Below are 7,876 nucleotides of genomic sequence, written 5' to 3'. Positions count from 1 at the left end.
AAGGAAAGAAAGAAAGGAAAGAAAAAGAGGAAAGAAAGAAAGAAAGAAAGAAAGAAAGAAAGAAAGAAAGAAAGAAAGAAAGAAAGAAAGAAAGAGAAAGAAAGAAAGAGGAAGAAAAATAAGGCAGGGCACAGTGGCTCACGCCTGTAATCCCAGGACTTTCGGAGACCTAGGCAGGCAGATCATCTGAGGTCAGGAGTTCAAGACCAGCCTGGACAACATGGTGAAACCTGCTCTCTACTAAAAACACAAAAATTAGCCAGGTGTGGTGGGCATCTGTAATCCCAGCTACTCGGGAGGTTGAGGCAGGAAGAATTGCTTGAACCTGGGAAGCAGAGTTTGCAGTGAACCAAGATTGTGCTACTGCACTCCAACCTGGGTGACAGAGTGAGATTCCATCTCAAAAAAAAAAAAAAAAAAAAAAAAGAAAAGAAAAAGGGAAAAAAATTGGGAGAGGGAGGCAGAAAAGGAGGTTGGAGTGATGGACATGCGAATTCAACTTGCCATTGCCGGCTTCGAAGATGAAAGGGACTGTGGGCTGAGGAAATGGGCAGCCTCTAAAATCTGGAAAAGAGAAGGGTATGAATCCTCCCTTAGGGCCTGCAGAGAGGCATACAGCCTGCCGACCCTTTGCTTTTATCCCAGTGAGGGGCGTGTCAGACCTCTGACCTTCAGAACTGTAAGATAAGAAGTTTGTATTGTGTTCAGCCATGACATTTGTGGTAACTTGTTACAGCAAAAATACAAATCTAATAGAAGCAGAGTATCTACATAATGTTTTGGATTTCTTCTGCACAGGAAAGTTAGTTGTCTTTTCTCACCCGTGTCATCTAATCTTTAGGAAAGTTGTATTTTTATTCTGGTGAATATATGTAAATGTATGCAATATACTTAGACTCAGTTCTCTATTCCTTTAGACATTAGGTGAGATGTTCACTTCCTGCTATGAACAATGGTAAAACTATTATGCTTTTCTTCCTTTCCTTTCCTCTATCATCTAATGCTAGCAATAAAATTATCTTTGCAAATTTTAATTGTATGCTATAAAATATGCTGTATTGCGTTCAATTCACATGCCTTCCCAACTTGACTTAGCTATGTATTCCCAGGTCCCCTCCGAGCCACAGCCAGTGATTTTAGAAGTATTCTGGCCTTCCCTGGGCTTCCACCATGTAATGGACCGCTGGGTCCGCAGCTGCCTCCTAGAAACTGGGTCAATTGTGATCCCCCTCCTTCACCATCAGCCTAGTTTTCCATACAGATTGAGGAAGCCCTACTTCTTTGGCCTCCTCCCATTGTTAATGGGCTCGGGTAAAGTGCAGCCTTGCAGGGCTCTGACTTCTCCAGAAGATGCTGGGGGAACCACAGAGTGCAGTTAACACAACAAAAGTTTACTACAAGTTCCTTGCAAGGGCTTCTGATAATAAGGTGCCTTGAAGTCATGAAACTCCAGAGTCAAAACTGCCCATGTACTCCCAAATGATTTCGCTACATTGAGAAAGAAAATTAGTGTGAGTAAAGAGGTGTGTTATTAGACCAGAGGTAAGTATGAGATGAGATTAAGCTATCACGGTTCACAGTTATGGGCTAGTGGGAAAGATACTCAATTATAGCTGGGCAGTTTTGGTTCTTTGAAGTTGTCTCCACTATGTAATTAGCACCTTTTAGTTAGCTCTCATGGGCGACAGTAGAAATTGCTATATCCCTAAATCCTTTCATATGTTGTTGGAAATCACTCAATACATTTTTTCCTAAGGGTTTTATTTTCCTTTGTTTTGTTTGTTGATAGAGACAGAATACAAAAATAGGAAAACAGACCTAAATAACTCATGAGCCAAGGAAAGATTCACAACAGAAATGAAAACTGAATGACAATGAAGATGTGACATAGCATAATGTGTGGAATATACCTAACGCAGTGCTTACAGGGAAATTTATAGCTTAATAAATATATTAGAAAAGAAGAAATGCTTCTATCTCAAGAACCTATAGGCTAGGCACGGTAGCTCATGCCTGTAATCCCAGCATTTGAGGAGGCTGAGGCAGAAGGATCAGTTGAGGACAAGAATTTGAGACCAGCCTTGGCAACGTAGTGAGACTCCATCACTACAAAATTTTTTTCAAAAACATTAACCAGGCAGGCCGGGCATGGTGGCTCACACTTGTAATCCCAGCACTTTGGAAGGCTGAGGCAGGCAGATCACCTGAGGTCAGGAGTTCGAGACACGCCTAGCCAACATGGTGAAACCTCATCTCTACTAAGAACACAAAAATTAGCTAGGTGTGGCAGTGGGCACCTGTAATCCCAGCTGCTTGGGAGGCTAAGGCAAGAGAGTCTCTTGAACCCAGGAGGTGGAGGTTACAGCGAGCTGAGATTGCATCACTGCACTCCAGCCTGGGTGACAGAACTGTTTCAAAAAAAAAAAAAAAAAAAACCCAGGCAAAGTGGTGCATGCCTACAGTCCTAGCTATTCAGGAGGCTGAGGTGCTTGAGCCCAGGAGTTAGAGGCTACAGTGACCTATGATGGAGTCACTGCACTCTAGCCTGAGCAACAGAGCAAGACCCTGCCTCTAAAAAGGAAAGGAAGGAAGGAAGGAAGAAAGAAAGAAAGAAAGAAAGAAAGAAAGAAAGAAAGAAAGAAAGAAAGAGAGAGAGAGAGAGAGAGAAAGGAAGGAAGGAAGGAAGGAAGGAAGGAAAGAAGGAAGGAAGGAAAGAAGGAAGGAAAACTGTAAAAAAAAATACCGGATAAAACCTAAAGAAAGTTGAAGAAAGAACATAATGTAGACAAGAGGCATGGCAGCTGCTGGGTTGAAATCAGCAGCTTGGGGTCCACATATCGAAGAGGCTCTATTAGATATAGCCAATACACCTTTGTCTCTGTCATTTGTGCTGCTGTAACAAAGTGCCACAGACTAGGTGATTTTAAAAGAACAGAAATTTATTTCTTTTGGTTCTGGAGGTTTGGGAGTCCAAGGTCTCAGTCAGCACTGGTGTCCAGTGGGGGCTGCTCTTTGCTTCCAAGATGGTGCCTTGTTGCTGCATCCTCACCTGGTGGAAGGAGGGCGGACTAGAGGGGTAAACTCTCTCCAAACCCTTGTTTATAAAGGGATTAATCCATTCACAACAGTGGAGCTCTCATGACTTAATGACTTAATCACTTCCCAAAATGTGCACCTCTTAATCCCACCACAGTGGGCATTATGTGTCAACATGAAATTTGGAGGGGACACCAGGACACCATATTTAAACCATAGCAACCTTGTTTCTTTTCTTTTTTATTTTTCTTTTTTATTTTTTGAGACAGAGTCTCACTGTGTTACCCAGGCTGGAGTGAAGTGGCATGATCTCAGCTCACCACAACCTCCACCTCCCAGGATCGAGCAATTCTCCTGCCTCAGCCTCCTCAGTAGTTGGGACTACAGGCATGCGCCATCACGCCCAGCTAATTTTTGTATTTTTAGCAGAGACGGCGTTTTACCATGTTGACCAGGCTGGGCTTGAACTCCTGACTTCAGATGATCCGCCTGCGTCAGCCTCCAAAAATGCTGGGATTACAAGCGTGAGCCACTACATGCAGCCCTTGTTTCATCTTTTACCCTGTTTCAGAATTATCTTTCTATTGTAGATGTGACCATCTACCCTCCTGCTCAAAGCTTTTCATGGCTTTTTTTTTTGCCCATAGAATGAAGTCCAAATAATTTTGCATGTTTCAGAACCTTCAAAACCTTGCCTACCCTATCTTCCCAGCCATATTTCCTGTCCCTTTATTATCCCTGTGGGTGTCAGAGATGACTGGTGCTCCTCCAAAAATTTGTGCTGCTCATTCCATAGCATGGAGCTGTCTCTTAAAGATGGATTCCCATGCAGGGACTCCATTTCCCACCCTCCTTGTATCTATGTGTGGCCAGATGGCTAATGCTTTGCAATAGAATGAGAATAGAAGTGACATGTATCACTTCTAGGCTGGATCTTTTTAAAGTGAATGGAGAATCCCCATTTTTGTTCTTCTTCTGCTTGCTAGAGCCAAAGAGAACCGAGGTCCTAAAGATGGCAGAGTCACACAAGGGAAGCAGTCTGGGTCCCCAAGTCATTCCGTAAAGAAAAGCTGCCTTGCTCGCCTCTGAGTTGGCTTCATTTTTACTGTTTTTTTTTTTTTTTTCCATGCAGAGACAAAAATAATCTGCTGCAGATTCTAGCTCACATTCTGCCAGTTTATTAACTGCAGCTCAAAGAGAACTCAGGCCAGGCGCCGTGGCTCATGCCTGTAATTTCAGCACTTTGGGAGGCCAAGGTGGGCAGATCACTTGAGGCTAGGAGTTCACGACGAGCCTGACCAACATGATGAAACCCTATCTCTACTAAAAATACAAAAAAATAGCCAGGGCATGGTGGGACACACCTGTAATCCCAACTACTCAGGAGGCTGAGGCAGGAAAATCACTTGAACCCAGGAGATGGAGGTTGCAGTGAGCCAAGATCACGCCACTGCACTCCAGCCTGGGCAACAGAGTGACACTCCATCTCAAAAAAAAAAAAAAAAAAAAAGAAAGAAAAGAAAAAGAAAAGGAAAAAAAGAGAACTCATGTTTATTGTGAATGTGAAAGTCATAGGCTTGATTCTCATGTGGCTACTTCAGGTCACATGTGAATCCCTGAGCCATTCTCATATTTGAGATGTTTTGGCCTGGCCTAGGTCACTGACCCACTTCTGCAATTGAAGGTTGGAAAACACATAGCCTGGGCTTGGAGGAGACGTGTTCCCCCCAATAGCTATTGAGTATGCAAAAAGAAACACACCCATTCAGCGGGCTCAGGACTTAAAGGGAAAGTATCGTCCTAAGGCTGTCTCAGGCCTTCTTCCATGCACAGGGGCTAAATCCCCACACGACTTCTCCAGCAAGAGACTGTGGCTCTTTTCTTCTCTGAGAGACAGGGAGAGACTCCATCTCCTAACCACGTACTCTTCATCTTTCCTTGTGCCCTTCTATGGAGATCAGTGATGTCAGAGACAGGTGGCCAGAGTTGCTGCTGCTTCCACCTTCATTTTCTTCCACAACAGGCTGAGGCCTGACATTCTTCAAGAGGGTGGAAAGAACTCTGTACGTGACATTTGAACTAATACCTGAAGGATGACAAAGGAGCAGTGGGGAGACCATGGATAACCAAGGTGCCGAGGTGAGAAGGAACACGGGTTGTTGGAGGAAGGGAAGGAGGTCGGTGTGGATGGATTGAGGGAGGCCAGGGAGAGGTCGGAAGGAGACAGGCTCAGAGAGGGAGGCAGAGGCCTGATCAGCAGGACCTTGTGGGCTGGGGCAGGAGTTTGGATTCTTTTCTACTCATGGTGGAAAGTTGTTGAAGAATTTTTAAATAGCATGATTTATTCTAGCTTTCCAGAAATTCCCCTTTCTTACTATGGAGAGAATGGATTGGAAGGCACAAGGCAGGAGTTAGGAGACCAGCTGAGAGACAAGCAATGCTGCAGGGTGGGGACTAGGATGGTGGCATCAGAGTGAAGACAGGGTGGGCTGGCGTGGTTAGAGTTGACAGCGTGTGGACGGGTGGTGAGAGAAAGGAAGGATCAAGCATGACTTGGAGGTTTCTTGCTGTGGCTGCTGAATGAACGCCATTTATTGAAATGGGGAAGCCTGGGGCATGCGGAAGGAGAGATTGAGGGGAAACATCCAAGCCTTTTCAGACTTACTGGGATACTTGTAAGACATTCAGATGAAGATACCAACAACTGGATCCATAAGAATCTGGAACTCTAAGAAAATTGTGGGTTGCATTTATGACTTTGAATTCATGGGATTTAACACTAAGAAATGGGTAAGAGCTCCTTGGGACAGAATAAAGGTAGAGAAGATGAAAGGGCCAGGGCCAAGTTCTGAGGAAGAGTTGAGGATGAAAACCAAAGGGGGAAGGAGTTCCATGGAAGGAAGAGTAAAGGAAAAAGTGACAAGTGTGGCACATATTGTAGAATATATTGAGGTTCTCAAACAATTATCAGAATCACCTGTTGAGCTTGTAAAGCCTAGATTTCTGGGTCCAGAGTTTCTGACTCAGTGAGTCTGGGGTGGTACCCAGGAATTTGAGTTTCTAACTAATTCCCAAGTGATGCTGATGCTGAGAGCTTGAGAACCACACATTGAGAACCACTGATACAGTGACACTTTCAACATGTTTATTTATGAATGGGGACCAGAGAACTAGAAGTGGGGATAGAGGAGGATTTTTTAAGATGAAAGACAGAACATCTGCTTGCTGATGGAAGTGTTCCAGTAGAGTGGGGGAGATGAATGATGCAGAAAAGGGGATAAGTGAAGGGACAGAGTCCTTGATAATTCAAAAGGGACCTGGGCTTGCATCATCATAAAGGCTTTGGCTTCCATAGGAAGATGGACATTCCTCCACAGTGGCAAGTGTGCATAGGTTTAGAGGAGTTGAGGTTGGAGACTGGGCCAGCTTCCATTAGGAGCTTTTATATTCTCAGTAAAGAATGGAGAGCTCACCTGGAAGCTTTTATATTCTTTATTCTTAAGGAAGAATGAAGGGAGAGTGGAGAAAATGGTTGGGGAGATTTAAGGCAAGGGGGAAAGGCTATGAACTGGTTGTCTGGGGCAGTGGGAAGTCAAGTTTCCTAACCTAGTGTAACAGGACTTTCTGGAATCATGGAAATGTTCCATAACTTGCGTTAGTCACATGGGGCTGCTTATATTTAAGTTAATTAAAATTAAATAAGAATGGAAATGTAGTTGCTTGGTCTCACTAGTTGCATCTCAAGTAGCGATGGTCTCACAGAGCACACAGTTGGCCCAGGAGCTGTGTTGGGTGCGTGCTGGAGGCCCATGAAACCAGTCAGCCATGCTTTGCAATTTTCTTCTAGCAATGCTCACCAGCTCAGCAGCAGGCCCAGGGAAGGTGAGAGATACAGGCCTCTCAGGGTCAGGTTTTTCCAGCCGAGCAGGACAAAAGGAGAGAGGCCCAGAGCACCAATGGTATTGGGGAAGGAGAGATTTTAATGCTGGGCTGGAAAATCTACACTAGGAAAGAACAGTGAAGTTGCAAGAGGTCTATCTCATGTAAGATTATCTTACTTTTATCTTCCCTTTTTCTATAACTCTATCTCAGCGATTAAATTGTTGATAAGGGGACATTTCTTTTTATGCAAGTATTCCAGCTAGTGAAGAAGGAATGATAGAATTAGAGGATCAACAATCTATAAATTCTGGCCAGGTGTGGTGGCTCACGCCTATAATCCCAGCACTTTGGGAGGCCAAGGTGGGCTGATCACTTGAGCTCAAGAGTTTGTGACCAGCCTGAGCAACATGGTGAAACCTCATTTCTACAAATGAAATAAAACAAAACATTGTCTGGACGTGGTGGCATGTACCTGTAGTTCTAGCTACTAGGGAGGCTGAGGGAGGAGGATTGGTTGAGCCCAGGAGGTGGAGGCTGCATGAGCCAAGATCACACCATTACACTCCAACCTTGGCAACAGAGTCTCAAAAACAAACAAACAAAAAACAACTATAAGTTCTACTGAAATAATGGGTATAGGCAGTGATCATTAGTGCTTGCTAGAATCACAAAAAAGAAAGACAAGGCATTTTGAGCCTTCTGATAGAAGTACTCAACACCACTTAATGCACCCTTGCCAAAAAAAAAAAAAAAAGCAACCCTGACTCTAATCAAGTTTCTAGATCTAGCAATCAATTTTGGTCTGGGTGTGGTGGCTCACACCTGTAATTCCAGCACTTTGGGAGGCCAAGGCGAGCAGATCACCTGAGGTTGCGAGTTTGAGAGCAGCCTGATCAACACGGAGAAACCCTGTCTCCAGTAAAAATACAAAAATTAGCCGGGCATGTTGGTGCATGCC

The sequence above is a fragment of the Mandrillus leucophaeus genome, unplaced genomic scaffold (genome assembly GCF_000951045.1).
Source record: "Mandrillus leucophaeus isolate KB7577 unplaced genomic scaffold, Mleu.le_1.0 Scaffold202, whole genome shotgun sequence".
Classification (NCBI taxonomy): Eukaryota; Metazoa; Chordata; class Mammalia; order Primates; family Cercopithecidae; genus Mandrillus; species Mandrillus leucophaeus.
This window is presented reverse-complemented; position numbering follows the sequence as displayed.